At 41.5% G+C, this 18,031-nt stretch overlaps 1 protein-coding gene across 2 annotated transcripts in view; it reads right to left on the reverse strand.

Annotated features, from left to right (window-relative positions):
• The window catches only part of BTBD7 (BTB (POZ) domain containing 7), an 88,683-nt gene extending 72,614 nt beyond the window's left edge, over window positions 1-16,069 (reverse strand). Inside the window, exon 1 of one of the 2 annotated variants that reach the window (XM_010836211.1) lies at window positions 15,832-16,069. The gene's annotated coding sequence lies outside the window, so the exon portion shown is untranslated. Of the gene's footprint in view, window positions 1-15,323; window positions 15,432-15,831 lie in introns of those variants that run through there. The other variant, XM_010836212.1, reaches the window with a different exon arrangement.
• Window positions 16,070-18,031: the final 1,962 nt, after the last annotated feature.

The following is an 18,031-nucleotide window of genomic DNA, read 5'->3' on the forward strand; positions in this document are numbered from 1 at the left end:
TGGCGTGCTGCGATTCATGGGGTCGCAAAGAGTTGGACACGACTGAGCGACTGAACTGAATTGAACTGAAAATATTGTGTCAGAGAAGGCAATGGCACCCTACTCCAGTACTCTTGCCTGGAAAATCCCATGGATGGAGAAGCCTGGAAGGCTGCAGTCCATGGGGTTGCTAGAGTCAGACACGACTGAGCGACTTCACTTTGACTTTTCACTTTCATGCGTTGGAGAAGGAAATGGCAACCCACTCCAGTGTTCTTGCCTGGAGAATCCCAGGGATGGTGGAGCCAGGTGGGCTGCCTTTTATTGGGTCGCACAGAGTTGGACACAACTGAAGCGACTTAGCAGCAGCAGCAGCAAATATTGTGTACATATGCCATAATTTATTTTACCAAAACATATTGAGAATCATTTCTAACTTTTCAATATTATAAACAGTCCTGTAATCCTTTTACCTCTATCTTTAACCACTGTAACTTATGCCATTAGAATAAGTATCAGGAAATAGCATACTGGATAAAAGGGTATATATATTTCTGATGTGGAGATTGGTCAGAAAGTTGCAAATTTACATTCCTACCAACTCTGTGTTAGAACATCAAAACTCTGGTCATTATTAATGTTTGTCAATCTGATGGGGGAAAAATGATCTCATTATTTTAATCTTCATATTAAAAATTATATGAGAAACTGAATTTCAGTGTATTTATTAGTCTCTTTATAATCTTTGGGTATTATTCTATGTAGCTGTTCTTTTTATTAATTTGTGACACTTTTTAATATTAAAATATCAAGGCAGAATATTTATATTAGCCTTTTAAAACTATGATGGCTTTTATCATAAGTGTTTAAACTTTTTATACAGTCACTTTTTTCAAACTTTTCTTTTTGTAACATCTGGGTTTCACATTCCCTGCTGTAAATGTTTTTACATCACATACAAAAAAGTTCTCTTAATTTTTGTTGTCTTCTCCAAATTAGATTATGTAGGTAAACACTCCTCAAACACAGCAGAAAGCTGACATTAGATAAAGAGTTTTACAGCACAGCTATTATTAAGTAATTCAGTGTGCTAATTTTAAGAAATTAATTCCTAATATGAAGATAATTAAATTAATTGGTGTTGCCTGGAAACAAAATGGATATTTTTTTCAGTATTTTATTTTATTTTTTATTGTCAGAGTTTTACATCTGTATTGATCCTATGAGTTATATAGCTATTTTATTTTTAATGTAACTTATTTATTTTAATTAGAGGCTATTCAGATTAACAGGAGGATGCTTTTGGGGAGAAGAAACCTAATTAGTCCTATCTACTCATATGCTGTTTGCTAAAGACATCTGGACACCCAGCATCGCATCTTCCCTCATCTTTCTCCACTGTAACAAGGTGGTTCACCAATCCCACTGCAAACCACTCAGACTAACTCACAGTTTAGTATCTTCCTTGGATTGTCACAAATCAATCTTGGTCTCTGCTTCCAGTCTAACCAACAATGAATTAATTCCAGCACACCAACAATGAATTAATCTAACAGAGGTTCAATCAAACATATACAATAAGTACGAACTCCTGGCCGCAAATCCTAACTATGTAAAGTATTTTACACTTAAAAGTGCCAACTATGTGCCCTATGCTAAGTATTGATGGTTATAGTTATGAACAAAATATCTTGGTTCTCATATTGCTTACAATCAAGTGATAAAAATGGACATTTAAACAATCTGTTGTTGCTGTTTAGTCCATAAGCGATGTCCAACTCTTTGCCACCCCACGGACTGTAGCATGCTAGGCTTCCCTGTTCCTTCACTATCTCCCACAGTTTGCTCAAACTCATGTTCTCTGAGTTGGTGATGCCATCCACCCCTCTCATTCTCTGTCGCCCCCCTTCTCCTCCTACCCTCAATCTTTCCCAGCATCAGGGTCTTTTCAAATGAGTTGACTCTTTGCACCAGGCAGCCAAAGTATTGAAGCTTCAGCATCAGTCCTTCCAATGAACATTCAGGGCTGACTTTCTTTAGGATTGACTGGTTTGATCTCCTTGCAGTCCAAGGGACTCTCAAGAGTCTTCTCCAGCGCAATCTGAAAGCGTCTATTCTTCAGCACTCAGCCTTCTTTATGGTCCAACTCTCACTTCTGTACATGACTACTGGAAAAACCGTACCTTTGGCTATACAGACCTTTTTTAGCAAAACGATGTCTCTGCTTTTTAATATGCTGTCTAGGTTTGGCGTAACTTTCCTTCCAAGGAGCAAACATCTTTTAATTTCATGGCTGTAGTCACTATTGGCCGTGATTTTTGAGCCCAAGAAAATAAAATCTGTCACTGTTGCCACTTTTTCCCCTTCTATTTGCCATGAAGTGATGGGACTGGATGACATGATCTTAGATTTTTGAATGCAGAGTTTTAAGCCAGTTTTTTCACTTTCCTCTTTCAGTGTCATCAAGAGGCTCTTTTTTTCTGCCATTAGGGTGATATCATCTGTATATCTGAGGTTGTTGATATTTTTTTTCTACTTTAAAAAATTAATTTATTTAAATTGGAGGCTAATTGCTTTACAATATTGTAGTGGTTTTTGCCAAACATCAACATGAATCAGCCACGGGTGCACATGTGTTCCCTATCCAGAAACCCCCACCCACCTCCCTCCCCATCCCATCCCCCAGGGTCATCCCAGTGCACAAGCCCTGAGCACCCTGTCTCATGCGTTGAATCTGGACCTGGACCGGCGATCCGCTTCACATATGATAATATATACGTTTCAATGCTACCCTCTCAAATCATCCCATCCTCGCCTTCTCCCACAGAGTCCAAAAGACTGCTCTTTACACCTGTGTCTCTTTTGCTGTCTCGCATATAGGGTCATTGTTACCATCTTTCTAAATGGTTGTTGATATTTCTCCCAGCAATCCTGACTCCAGCTTGTGCTTCATCCAGCTGGGCACCTTGCATAATGTACTCTGCATGTAAATTAAATAAGCAGAGTGACAATATACAGCCTTGTCATACTCCTTTCCCAGTTTTGAACTAGCCTGTTCCATGTAAGGCTGTAACTGTTGCTTCTTGACCGGCATACAGTTTCTCAGGAGATAAATAAGGTCATCTGGCATTCCCACCTCTTTAAGAACTTTCCACAGTTTGTTGTGTTCCACATAGTCAAAGGCTTTAGCAAAGTCAATGAAACCGAAGTAGGTGTTTTTCTGGAATTCCCTTGCTTTCCCTATGATCCAACAAATGTTGGCAATTTGATCTCTGGTTCTTCTGCCTTTTCTAAATGCAGTCTGTACATCTGGATGTTCTTGGTTCACATACTGCCAAAGCCCAGCTTGAAGAATTTTGAGCATTACCTTGCTAGCATGAGTGAATGTCACTCAGTTGTGTCCGACTCTTTGCAACCCCATGGACTGTAGTCCATGGAATTCTCTAGGCAGGGATACTGGAGTGGGTAGCTTTTCCCTTCTCCAGGGGATCTTCCTAACCCAGGGATCAAAACCAGGTCTCCTGCATTGCAGGCAGATTCTTTACCAGCCTAGCCACGAGGCAAGCCCTGCTAGCATGTGAAATGAGTGCAACTGTGTGGTAGTTTGAATATTCTTTGGCATTGCCCTTCTTTGGGGCTGGAATGAAAACTGACCTTTTCCAGTCCTGTGGCCACTGCTGAGTTTTCCAAGTTTGGAAATAATTACAAAAATAAAATTATACCCTGGGATAAATGCCATGAAAGGCATGGCTGCTATGAGAGAGAATAAGTTGATTTATTGACATGAATAAGCCCATAAGACATAAAAAGAACACACATAGCATACAGAAGAGAGATCTTAAACACATAAATATAAATAATATAGAAACACAAATAACACTTGACATTATTTATTGACAGAGGTAGTAGTGATGTGATACTGGATAGTTAAGGCAGAGTCAACAGTTTAGCAAATTCCAGGAAGAGCAAGAAGGCCAAGGTAGCTGATGCAGGGGAATTGCGGAAGCAAGATACTGTAAGATGAGGGAAGACAGGTAGGAGGAGGCCAGGCCACACACATCACTCCAAAAGGCCAAGAGACCTGTGAAAGTTGTCTGTTTAATTGCTTAATTCAGTCTTCCTGAACCTTAATCAATCATGAAAACCTTTCTAAGAAAAACCGGTAACAGGCCATGTACAGTGTTCCATAGAACATACGTTCAATCATATGACAGCAGGGGAGTATGAAGTAAAGGCTTGCACTCTGCTAGTGCAGATACATTTTAAGAGAAAATGATACAATACGAAAACTGAGTTTTCATTTATTTAAATTTTGAATTAAAAAGTATCAGGCAGAAAAAAGCACAACAGGCTTAAAAACTGCTTGAAAGGCTGGCCCTGGCTGGTCTTCAAGACCTCGGACTTTCTGTGTTTCTACCATTCCTTAACAGATAAGGACAGCTCTGTATACGTAAACTGTTTGTGCCAACAGTATGGTTTATGCTCAATATCTGCTTTCCTTCTGGGAGCCTAGAATTTTGATACATGTTAGATAGTGGATGCCTACTTGACCAGCCGTCAATAAAAACCCTAGGCACTCCACTGAGACTCTAATGAGCTCCCCTAGTAGACAATATGTCACTTGTGCTGTCACAAGTCGATCCTGGAAGTACTAAGTGTGACCTCTGTGACTCCAGCAAAAGAGAGCTCCTGGAAACTTGTGCCTGCTTCCCTTTGGACTTCGCCTCATGGGCCCTTTTTCTTTGCTGATTTTGTTTTGTATCCTGTGCTGCAATAAATGATATCCATGAGTATCACTATATACTCAGTCCTCCTAGTGAACCCAGGGATGTTCTTACAGATTTCAATGCAAGAACAAAATGGAATACAGAGAGATGGCTCCCTCCACCACTGTTTTCCAGTCTTTCAAAATGAAACTATACTGTTTTGGAAAAAATATATAGTTGGTATTCAGGTATAGAGAATCTTTTCTTTTTTTTTTTTTTAATAGAAGCAATTACCATAAAAAGCAGAATGACAGCTAACTTTAAAGTGATTGTGATTGAGACAAGGCACTGAGTGAGGCTTTGCTCATGTTTGTGCTGTGCTTAGGTGCTCAGTCGTGTCTCTTTGCAAACACATGGACTGTAGCCCGCCAGGCTCCTGTCCATGAAGATTCTCCAGGCAAGAATACTGGAGAGGGTTGCCATGCGCTCCTCCAGGGGATCTTTCCAACCCAGGTCTCCTGCACTGAAGATGGATTCTTTACCAGCTGAGCCACAGGGGAAGCCCAAGTATACTTGGAGTGGGTAGCCATTCCCTTTTCCAGGGGCTCTTCCCAACCCAGGGATAGAACCCAGGTCTCCTACATTGCAGGCGGATTCTTTACCAGGTGTGCCACCAGGGAAGCTTGCTCATGCTTACACTGTTCTATTTCATGACTATGGCAGTGTCAGATTCAAAATAACTTAGTAAAAAGGTAAGTTAAAATTGTTTATATACTTGTCTATTATTTCACAACAGAAAATGTTCTGTTGTAGCTGGTATGGATTTGGAAGTTGTCAGCTGAAGTCTTGAAGCTATCAATATATCCATTTCCTGAAGAAAAGGATATAAAAGAATGAACGGAAGGCTAAGTTCTGAGGCACAGGAAATGCCTATGATTGGGGAGCTGGGAAAGAACACAGTTAAGGAAACCATGGAAAACCCTAATCAGCTGGGCAGTGACCAGAATAGGCTGCGTGTTAAGAAGTGGTCTATGAGTGAGGTTTACTTTGAAATGAGAAGTCGCCCCCTTCCTCTGTGTGACCAGAAAGTTTTGGATACACTTCAGTTTCAGTACTTACCACTCTGTAGGGGCAAATAATTGCTACGATTTCTACATCCTCAAAGAGATTAAGTTCCTACAGTACTGGCACTGTGTCCTTTTCAAATAACTTTGTATTCCAATTACCTTGAAGACAGCCTGGCTCATAACGGGTCCTTAATAAATCAGGTGCTTAGAATGGAGAATAAAATCAGGCCCGTATCACAGAAACCACGAAAGGAGAGAATGTAAAGTATTCTATGATCAGTTTTAAATTTTCTTCATTTTTCTTCTTTTTCTCCTACTTCTGGCAACCTTTCAGGTCATTACCATTTTTACTAAATCCTTTCCACTCTACTGCTACCTCCTCAGCGTTGCTTTAACAATTGTCTGAGCACCGACTATGTGCAGGGCACTTAGCCAGGTACCGTCAGAGATACAAAAACGAGCCTGCTGTCGAGTGCAGGACATATTCCAGGACGTGAATAACACAAAGCTGTAAGCGGAATACGAGAGAAAGAACAGGATCATGGCATGAAGTTAGAGGAGGGTGATTAGAAATAGCTTTCATGGGAAGATGACATCTGCTTTGGTTCTTGAAGACTGTTAGAATTTAAATGGAAAGAAGAACAGGTAAGGGTGTTTCAATACAAAGAACAGCTTAAGAATTAATGGGTATACGAGAGACAACATACAAAGAAATGAAGCAAGAAAGGCACGAGTAGACCACATCAGAAAAAGTAAGAAAGAAGCAAAAATTACGTCATTGTCCAAGTGAGTAGGGCTGATAAAGGAGACCAAAATGGAGCTGCCAGAGATGTAAAGGAAAACCAGAAAAATGTCGTTTCATACAACTGAAGAGACGAAACTGAAGCGGAAGCAAAAACTTGGAGTGAGCAGATGTTTTATAACTCTTTTCAAAGAAAGACTGTAAAAAGGTGCCAAGAAGTGAGGCAGTGGTAGAGAGGATGTGAAAGTATGGAAAGATGTGTGTATGAAAAAGAGGGAGAATCATAACAAATGAGGAGGGAAGATGCAGTAAAGCATCAGTTTTCAACTGGGTGACTCTGTTCCCCCAGAGACGTCTAGCATGCTTGGAGACACTTTTGGTTGTCACAGCTAGGGATGAGAAAGGGCACTGCTGCAACCTAGGGGGTAGAGGCTGAGGAGACACTTTTGGCTGTCACAGCTAGGGATGAGAAAGGGCACTGCTGCAGCCTAGTGGGTAGAGGCTGAGGATGCTGCTAAACATTCTGCAACGCACACGACCGTGCCCCACAATAAAGAATGATCTGATCCAACACGTCAGCGGTGCCAAAGCTGAGAAACCTTGTACTAAAGCACAGTGGATACAAAAGAGAGAATGACTAACCAAAGAGGCAAAGTCTTTGGTAAAGTGAGAACATTCAGGGAGAAAGAACTTTTCTGGTTCTCTATCCTAGTAACCCTGATTACAGCACGAAGCTGGATAGCTTCAAGATATTACTTATTTGAAAAAGCATAATGAAATACAACATTCCAATTTTCCCCATATACACGAATGACAATGTGTATGCCTTAAATCATTATTTACCCTGTGAACAGATAAACCATTTATCTTTTGGGATACCACCAAGGTTTAAAATGTGGGTACTTCTATTTTTTTCTAAGTTCCAAATATGTACAGCAATCACACCCATTAAAAGGTTAATAGATATAAATGATTAGAGTCCATGTACTAGTTATAAAATTTATAATTTATAAAATCTCTTAGGTACCATTTAGAAAGGAGTTACAAATAATCTAAATTTTAATAGTTCATTGGAATACCATGTGACATGGAGGCCTACAAAAGAAAGCACCAGTTTAAGAAGCCAAGTAACACTGCTATAAAAGGGCAGGAGGAGTTAACAGTGACTATAAAAATGGAGCTTGAACTACCTTTGGTACAAAGTGCAAAATATTTCAAAGACACAATGAACTTGATCATATACTTTTCACTTTGTATCATAAGCATGAAAAGACTATTTACTGACATGCATTATGTGAAAAGTACTAAGAGAAATTTAATAAAAAAATTCTGCTCTCAAGAGAATTTTCATTCATTTATATGTTTCCCAAGCATGAACTATGTGCTAATAATAGGCTTACAAGGATATAACAATGAAAAAGATAGACGTAATTTCTGCTTCAAAATTATTTAGGGATAGGACTTCCCTGGTGGCCCAGTGGCGAAGACCCCACACTCCCAATATGGGGGGCCAATTTGATCGCTGGTCAGGGAACTAGATACCGCACGCTACAACTAAGACTGGGTGCAGTCAAATATTTTTTTTAAATTATATAAGGACAAGCTGGTAAACGACCCCAGGTGGCGCTAGTGGTAAAGAACCTGCCTGCCAAAGCAGGAGATGATGTAAGAGATGCCAGTTTGACCCCTGGGTGGGGAAGATCCCCTGGAGAAGGAAATGGCAACCCACTCCAGTCTTCTTGCCTGGAGAAACCCATGGACAGAGAAGCCTGGCAGGCTACAGTCCATGGGGTCACACAGAGTCAGACATCACTGAAGCAACTTAGCACATACACACACAAGCTGGTAAATAGGTAATTACAATGTAGAGGAAGCACAAATTAGTGAAGATGAACTCTAGGGCTGAACTATCTAGGTTTGGATCCAGATCCATTTAAAAAGTTTGTGATCTTGGGCAAACTGTTTATCTTCTCTGTGTCTAATGATGAAGTATTCACCTTATGGGCTTGTTGAGAAAGTAACATCTGAGATAAGATCTAAGACTATAAGTGTGAACTTTTTTCTTGGTGAAGGTAATGGGGGGAGGGGTTGGGATACCAAAATAAAGCTCTAAACAGCAAAGGAAACTGACTATGTGAAGGCCCAAGGAAAGAACAAAACTCGGTTCACTAAGGAACTTAAAGCAATTCTATACGCAGAGTGCGAAAGGGAAGGGGTTTGGCAGTAGTAAAGATACGAGCCCAGAGAGGCGGCAGAGGCTGGATAACAACAAGCCACTTGACCTATGAAAGGGAGTTTGAACCTTAGAGAGTTTTGCTAAACATACACACACACTTTTGCTTAAACTTGGTCTCATTCAAGAGTTAATAAGCCCACAGGATAGAAAGAATGCACACATAAAGAAGAGAGTTCTTGGCTTCAATTCTCAAAAGTTGAAATCCAAACAGCATTAAAGACATTCACTTAATGTGGAAATGTTGATAGAGAAAAAGAGAGATGCCTGAACATCTCTGTTCAGAACACTATGTTGTGTTTTCACATAGACTCTTTTAATTAATCAAAGAATAACTCTAAGGAAGGTGATACTATTCATTTTACAGATGCAGAAACTAAGGTACAGAGGAAACAAACAACTAGACATCAAAACGTGAAGGCTGCTTACAACCTGCCTACCCCAACACACGACACTACAATTTCTCATGTATACTGTGTTCTCCTTTACCTTGTTTCAAAAATAACTACAAATCACCATGTCAGACTTTTATCTGACTGAAGCCAACAGATGGAGAAGTATACCAAGTTGGGAATTTTAACTCTACTTCCCCATCCTTCCTCCTTTCTCAGACTTTACTGTTGAAGCATGTGACAGAACTATGACTCTGTAATCAAGGCTATAATGAGATTTATCTGTCATAAGCTATTACTAACATTCACTACAAACTCACCTAGTTCTGCCACAAAGCTTTTTTGCTAACCAGAAAATTCTCATGTCTTGTCTCAAGCAAGCAAGAAATATTTTGGGAAAAGTCTGAAGACAAGAATAATTAAGTCTTAAGAAGAATATTATAGAATTTTTCTCTGAAGTAAACTCTAGATAAAACAGAAAGTAAGTATAATTTCAGAATGGGCTTCCCTGGTGGCTCAGAGGTAAAGAATCTGCCTACAATGCAGGAGACTTGGGTTTGATCTCTGGGTTGGGAAGATCCCCTGGAAAAGGGCAAGGCAACACACTCTAGTATTTTTGCCTGGAGAATCCCATGGACAGAGGAGCCTGGCAGGCTACAATCCATGGGATCGCAAAGAGTTGGACACAACCGGAGAGACTTAGCTCACAGCACAATTTCAGAATTCAGAGGAAAAAATACACTATACTTGAAGTTGTTTTGGCATTAAGTCTCCCCCTAAAGAAGAAAGGAAATTACACACTAACAACACAATTCATTATTGCTCATTCCATGATTTCTGCTTTAGTAAGTAAGATTTTCATAAAATTTAAGGAATTGTAGCCAGAGGAGATTGTCAAACTTTTAATCTTTGTCACTATTTTTAGAAAACAAGGGCAAGCAAAGAACACCTTGCATGCCTGGCCTAATTGATTTTTCCATCTCACTTTAGTTTTAAATACAATAATATATCCCAAATTTACTAAAAGATTGTTTACAAAGCACTTTCTCATGCTATTATTTCATCCCAACAACTCACTCTCTACAATTTACCAGACACTATGATGCCACATTCTGTAGGCTTCTGTTCCAAGTACAGAGAGTTATGTGGAGGAGTCAAACGTACAAGCAACTGGTGATAACGTAGTACAATAAGAACTGGAAGAAAGGTCCAAAGTACTAAGGGAGTGAGTATATGATTACCGGTAAAAGCACCTTCTGAACTGGGTCTTGAAGAATAAAGATGGCTCTAAGAATCGGTAGACTTTTAATTGCAAATAACCCCAAACTGGCTTACACAATAGGGATTTATTCATGAATAGAAATCCCACCATAGGGAAAGCCCCAGGCCCAGCACAACAGGAGTCTAAAATTGTATTATCATGGACCTACATTCTTTCCACCTCTCAGTTCTGCCATCCTCAGGGCTTGCTTCATCACTCCCTGTGGTCACAAAACAGCTGCCAGTGGCCACTAGCACTGTTCTCTTGTTCACATACAACAGGGGAAAAAAACCTTCTTCCCCCAAAATAGAATCTCTCTTTCCTTGTCCAGTTTAACTTGGACAAACAATAATTTACGGGGGAATGCCTCGGGCTGATTGGCTTGGTGTAATCAAAATCTACCGCTGAAATGGGTGATGAGTCATCTTCTAAGAGTCTCCTGGATGGCAATGAAAAAGAACTCCAAACACTGGGATAAACACACTAAAAACAGAACAGGGAACAAGAGAAACAGTTTAGCATGGCTGGAGTGATGGGAAATCTACGGTTGGACACAGTTTATGAAACTTCTGTGAGTTTGGACTTTATCCAGTAGACAATGGGAACTCAACACAAGTTTTTTAGGTGGAAAAGAAACATCCTTCAACTGGGTTTTTTTTTTTTTTGGTAAAGTGTGGTAGCAATATAGAGAACTGCAGAGAAGGAGAGGGAAAGTGGGAGAACAAACAGCAGCGATTCAGCTGGTAGGCCATTCGATAAACAGTCCAGACTCAGACTCGTAAGGAAGTGGTAATAGGGAGGGAAAGAATGGAATAAAAAATAAGGCGGCAAAGTTGCTGTGTAAACACTGCCTGTGTCTGTACTTCTTTCGTATTACAGATGAGGAAATCAGGCCTCAGACAGGTAAAATGGATGGCTTATGACCACAAAACTTTCACCAGGCAGAAACTCAGCACCTGAAACTGAATTTTCTTTTCTTAAAACATACCTGTGAACACACTCAACAAACCAGGAATATAAGGAAATTATATAAAGCTTTCTCGCTAAGATGAGGAACAAGACAAGGATATTCATTTTCATCATTTCTATTCAATATAATACTGGAACTCCTAGCCAGAGCAATTAGGCAAGAAAAAGAAAGAAAAGGTATTCAAATTGGAAAGAAGTAAAATTATTATTGTTTGATGATAACATTATCTTATATATAAAAAATTCTAAAGATCACACACACACACACACAACCTATTTAGGATAAATGAATTCAGAAAGGTTGAAGGATACAAAATCAACACATAAAAATGAGTTGTGTTCTGTAACAATGAACAATCCAAAAAAGAAATCACATTTACAAGCACCAAAAAGAGTATTTAGGAGTAAACCTAACCAAAGAGATGACTTTTATACTGAAAACTACGAAATGTTGTGGGAAGAAATTAAATACAAATAAATGAAAGACATCTGTTGTTCATAGATTGGAAGACTGGAAAAGATGTCAACACCACTCCAAAGACTCAATCCAATCCCTATCAAAAAAATCCCAATGACATATTTTTTGCAGATATAGAAAAATCTATCCTAAAGTTTATATGGAACAGTCTTAAGGGACCCTAAATAGCCAAAACAATTTCAAAAAAGAATAATGTTGGTGGCCTCATACTTCTGATTTCAAAATTACTATAAAGCTAGAGTAATCAAAAGAGTTTGGTACCAGCATAAAGACAGACATACAGAAAAATGGAATAGAAGATTTCAAAAATAAATCCCTGAATGTATGATCAAGTAATTTTTGACAAAGATGCCAAGACTATTCAATGGAAAAAAGACAGTCTTTTCAGCAAATGGTATTGGAAAAACTGGATATTCACATGTAAAGAGCTAACTATAAGAGTTTTTTTGAGGGCAAAACTCTTAGAAGGGTTTTAAAAGGGGAAAGCTTCATGTCACTGGATTTGGCAGTAATTTCACAGATTTAACACCAAAAGTATAAACAAAATAAAAGAAAAAACTAGATCAGTTGGACGTCATTAAAATTAAAAACTTTTGTGCATCAAAATACACACCACAGAGTGAAAAGGTAATGCATGGAATGGCAAAAATATTTGAAAATCATATATCTGATAAGGGATTGGCATCCAGAAAATACAAACAGCTCCTACAACTCAACAGAAAAACAACTTAATTTAAAAAATAGGCAAAGAACTTAAATAGATTATTTCTCCAGTTCAAAAGGCTGATAAGCACAAGAGATGCAAATATCATAGAGAAATGCAAGTGAAAACCACAATAAGATATCACTTCATACCAATTAGGATGGATGTTATCAAAATAATGAAATGAACAAGTATTGATGAAGATGTGAAGAAACTGAATTCTGACCCATGCTGGTGGGAATGTAAAATTTTCTGGATATATACCCAAATGATGGAGAAGGAAATGGCACCCTACTCCAGTATTCTTGCCTGGAGAATCCCAGGGACGGGGGAGCCTGGTGAGCTGCCGTCTATGGGGTCGCACAGAGTCGGACATGACTGAAGCGACTTAGCAGCATACCCAAATGAAATGAAAGCAAGGACTCGGATACCTGCACATCTATGTACATGGTAACATTAGTCCAAGAGCCAAAAAGTGGAAGCATACAAAGTATCAACTAACAGATTACATACAATGGAATATTATTCGGCCTTAAATAGGAAGGAAATTCTAACAAATGCTACAACTTGGATGAACATTATGCTGACTAAGTGAAATAAGCCAGGACAAATATTGTATGAGTCTACTTATATTAAATACATACAATAATCAAATTCATAGAGAAGGAAAGCAGAAAAGTGGTTGTCATGGGCTGGGCATAAAAGGAAGTGGGAGTTAAGTGTTTACTGGGAACAGAGTTTCAGTTGAGAAAGATGAACAGAGTTCTGGAAATGGGTGGTGGTAGTGGTTGCGATACAAAGTGGATGTACTTAATGTACAATTAAAACTGGTAAAGATGGCAACCTTTATGTTATGTGTATTTTACCATGATAAAAACAACAACAAAATTATACTTGCTGTGCATCTTTTCTAGGGACTCTATCTTAGTGTTAGGATCCAATCTCTTCCTACCCAAGTACTGCAACAGCTACTATTTTCCCTGGTTCATTCCACTCAACCTTATTCTAACTCAATCAATGGATCACTGACAGGTGCATCTTGGCAGTTTTATCAAACTAATGTTTGGCTTCCAAAGTTTAAAAGACTCCCCATATCTTGCACAAGAGGATAAAAATCCAAATCTCCTCAATCTGGCACTCAAACCCTTCTACAAACAGATACCCTTTCAATAGTCTAATGTCTTCCCAAGGAACTTCAGTGGTCAGCTCATCCAAGTTTTCCTCTTTTCCCCTCCCTTAAAACTAATCTCCACCTTATACTCTTGCTTTTCCCCCACAAAGTAACTGCTCCAATCTCTCTGTAAATCTAAACCCTCACAGAAGCCAGCTCAAGTCTCAAGTGTTCCAGGAAGTTATTTAGACTCCTGAGCCCTCACTCACCTCCCTTTAACCAGGAAACGTACAGCATTCTTTGTACTGAGAGAACTTTAACTAGATTGTTTTCTAGGCTCAGAGGGGTACATCTCATCTTTTCTGAGGGCAAAGTCTATATATTACACTTGTTTCTTTCTTCTGCAGCACCTAATATTGCAAAATACAGAACAGATCTTCAATAATCACCTGTGTAACTGAACAAAAGGCACAACTTTGGTGTGTGTGTTTCAATGACTAGAATATGAAATCAGAGTCATGTGACATGACTGTCTCTGAAGGTTAATCTGTGACACACAACACAGAAATTGCTGCGATTATGTGGAAACCACGTGGTATAACACAGGTATTTTAAAGCCTAAAATGAGAGTCTGATACAAAGAACCTGTTTAAAACCTGGTATTGCTGAATCAAACGATATAGTAGTTAGGTTTTGCGGGACAGAATATGAACCTATGGTTTTACTGAATGCATGCAAACACGAGCAATGCTATAACTGGACAGAAATACAGTCACAGGCCTATGAAAACTCTAAATGAAATGTCAGTTGGTTTTTATTAAATTCAGGTCAGGAAAAAAATCTTCATCAGTTACTTGTGGTAACTGACAGCAACTGTCAAGAATCAGCGTGAGGCGCACTCTCTGACTTCTCCTTTCAACTCTATTGCACAAAGACCCAGGGAGGATGGTGGTGAAGAATGCAATCAATGAAGAACAGGGGGTTCGGCAGTGAGTGAAAAGTGCTCTCTAAATGGGGCGGAGAGAGGCCTAGATCCCCGTTTTGGTCCAATCCCTGGCCAGCTGCAGGACCCACAGCGAGTAGCTCATCTCCCTGAGCCTAGTTTCCCGGCTCTAAAACAAGTCACACCAGATCGCTCAAGGTTTTTCTGACTTCAAAATTCTAGGACAAGTTTCGTCACAGCTGCCATTAACGCGTATGATTCTTGCAGTTTCAAATCTTTCTTCCACATCTCCAGGAAGAAAGTAATAGATTTCAGCAATCTAAAAGAAATGGATGCCATTGAGAGACAAAAGATTGTAAAAATGTCTACTTCTTTATCACGGTAAGATATTTTAGCAGAGGGAACAGATTTCTGGTAAAAACCAAGGCTGCTTCTGCAAATTAGGCCTAATCCAGAGTACTTATTATCTGTGCTGGTATATGAAGAGGTGCTATTGTATTTCAAAAGAGGAGCAACACTGCTCAGAGCTTCCCCCTCGAAAACTGAGAGAGAAAGTTCTCATCTTCGGGGCAAGGCTAGTAAATAAACATCTGTGCAAATGACGAGATGCTGAATGCACGCTTTTAGCCTTTCAAGTACTCCAAGCACAGACTTCTTTATCAAACACTCTGTATTGTCTCGTCCCTCTCCCAACCTACCAAAGAGCCAATTCCAGTTCGATCCCGAAACAGTAACTTACCCGGACAATCCAACTTCTCCCCGGGAGCAGCGGTCCCCAGGCCTGCTCTCCCCGACCCCAGAAGCCGGCCGGCCGCTCTCACGCCCACCCCCAGGCGGTCCAGCCCGGCAGCCCGGGTAAACGCGCGCCCGAGTCTCGGGAGCGGTTTCCCGGCGTCCAGGGAGCGGCGGGTCCCGCCCCTCGGAGCCCTGAGTCGGGAGCCGGCCCGGCCGCTATCCCAGCTCGGGAGCGCCACACCTCGCGGCTCCAGCCCCCCGGAACGGCGGCGCACAGCGCAGCCCGCCCCTCGGAGCGCACCAGGACCGGTCAGTCTGCCGCCGCCGCCTTAGCCCCAGACGGACCACTGCCTCCCTCCGCCCCGCGGCGCCGCGCGGCGGCCCGGCCCCAGCCCTGAGCCCCCGCCGCTCACGCACAGACCCTTCCCGCCGGGACGCCCAGCGCCGCGCCGCGCCGCGCAGGGCACAGCCTCGCCTCACAGCCTCGGAGACATCGAGGGGGGACACTCACCCCCGGAGGCTCCTCCTGCCGCTGCTGCTGCCGCCGCTGGGACCGCGGCCGTCGCCCCCGCCGCCGCCACCACCAGCACCGCCGTCCGCACCGGCGCCAGCGCCCCGGGCCATCCTCCTCCTGCCGTCGCCGCCGCCGCCCCCCTCTCCGCTCCTGTCAGTAGCTCAGGCTCCGAGGCTTCTCCAGGTTCCCCTCGCCGCCATTTTGACGCCTGGAGCGGGCAGGAGGGGCTCGGCTCAGCGCGGACCTGGCGCGCTTGCGCGGCGCTGCGGAGCCGGCCCGAGCCCCCGCCCGTCCTCGCCGTCGCCGCGCCCGGGGTCACGTGGACCACCGGCAGCGCGCGCGCCGGGGCTGGCCCGGGAGGCGCGCTCACGGGACCCGGGAGCGGTCGGAGTCGAGTGCGCGCGCATTATTCCCGCTCTCTCCTCGGAGTCGGTTGCTTGTATCCTGCTTATTCTGGGGAACTGTGGCAAATCGTTTAAATCTGTCAGAATGGAACTATAATAACAACGTTACCGGACGACCGATTCTACCAATTTTTGTTTCCATTCGGCGGCTGGCATCCTGATCTAGAACTCACCTTGCATCTTTCTCAAAACGAAGGCTACGTCCGCGGAAATATCTTTTTTTTTTTTTTAACAGTCTTGGCGCTTGGGTGACTTCTTGACAGTTTATCTTAAGCCCTGTCTGTATGATACTTTTACAAACACCATCTTGCTAGTTGTATAGAGGATTTTTTTTTTTTTTTTAAGTCAGACACTGAAAAGTTTTCCTCAGCAAGATACTCCCATAAACCTGGGATAAGAACTGATGAAAGCTCACAGTCGCCACGTGGGAGAGCCAAATCGCTCTCCCCAGATGCTCCTCGTCTGGGAGTTTCAGCGATGCATTAACGAAACACATATTTATGGAACACCTTACAGTTTGCAAAAACACTGTTAAATGCATGGCTTCCTTTGAACACTACCCTTTGAGGTAGTGGGGACAAGTATTACAAGTATCCTTTACAAGCTTACTTTTACAAGAAAAAGGACAAGTATCCTTTTACGACTAAGGAAATAGACTCGAAAATACTAAGTCGTTTGCCCCCCCGGGCGTACATGCTGCATTAGTAAGTGGACAAGCCAAGACTAGAACCCAGACATTCTCACCCTGGTCATCAGACAAATTACCCCTCACAGTTCTCCGACAGACTTTTCAATACATCGTGTACTTGTCCTCTGGGAATTTATTTAAATCCCTCTTGAAAGTACTTGCTTTGTCAATCTCTACCCATCCTTTGAGAAACAAGTTTTCTAAGTCATGCCTCCAAGTCTTCTTGTTCTCAAACCATCTCTAAGCTTAAAACACTAAGAGCACTTTCAAATTTTACGATGTGTTTTTAACCATTTCTTGGTCCTTTATTATTTTATACATTTCACATTTGGTTGGAAGATTTAGGTTTCTTTCTTTTTTTTTTTTAACAAGGAAAGGACTTTATGAATGTGATCATTGCTTTTCTCTGGACTTTCTTCTGATTAGATGTATCTTTCTTGTCCTCATTCATCACCGCCTTACTGCCTTGCAAAGATATTTCTTTCCAATTGATATTATTTCATTTTCCCCTCCCCCAACCTTTCAACCCATGCATCTTTCCTCAACCCCAGTCCTCAAAGGTTTAAAGATTGTAGCATTCCATTATCAGGAAAAAATATTGCTTCTAACTGGTAGGGGTTTCTTCAACTGAGCATGTGTGTGTGTGTGTGGTGACAGGAGATAAGTACATGGAAAAGTGAGAAAATACAAGGGAAATAGGCCCATCTAGTTGGAGCAAAGGTTTGTCTGGGTGCCCACATCCTGTTCCCCTGTACTGTTATCAGTTCAGTTCAATCGCTCAGTCCTGTCTGACTCTTTGTGACCCCATGAACTGCAGCACACCAGGCCTCCCTGTCCATCATCAACTCCCGAAGTCCACCCAAACCCATGTCCATTGAGTCCGTGATGCCATCCAGCCATCTCATCTTCTGTCGTCCCCTTCTCCTCCTGCCCTCAATCTTTCCCAGCATCAGGGTCTACTTCCTGAAAATGCATAAATGAATCTTATCTAAGTTCAAGACACCTACCGTTATTTTCTATTCTTTTGCCTTTGTCTTTAGCTAAATATTACACTAACTGGAAGACCTACTATATGCAAACTAAAAATTTCATTGTCCTAACCACCT

This window comes from Bison bison, unplaced genomic scaffold (assembly GCF_000754665.1).
Source record: "Bison bison bison isolate TAMUID 2011002044 unplaced genomic scaffold, Bison_UMD1.0 scf7180017864061, whole genome shotgun sequence".
NCBI classification, from domain to species: Eukaryota; Metazoa; Chordata; class Mammalia; order Artiodactyla; family Bovidae; genus Bison; species Bison bison.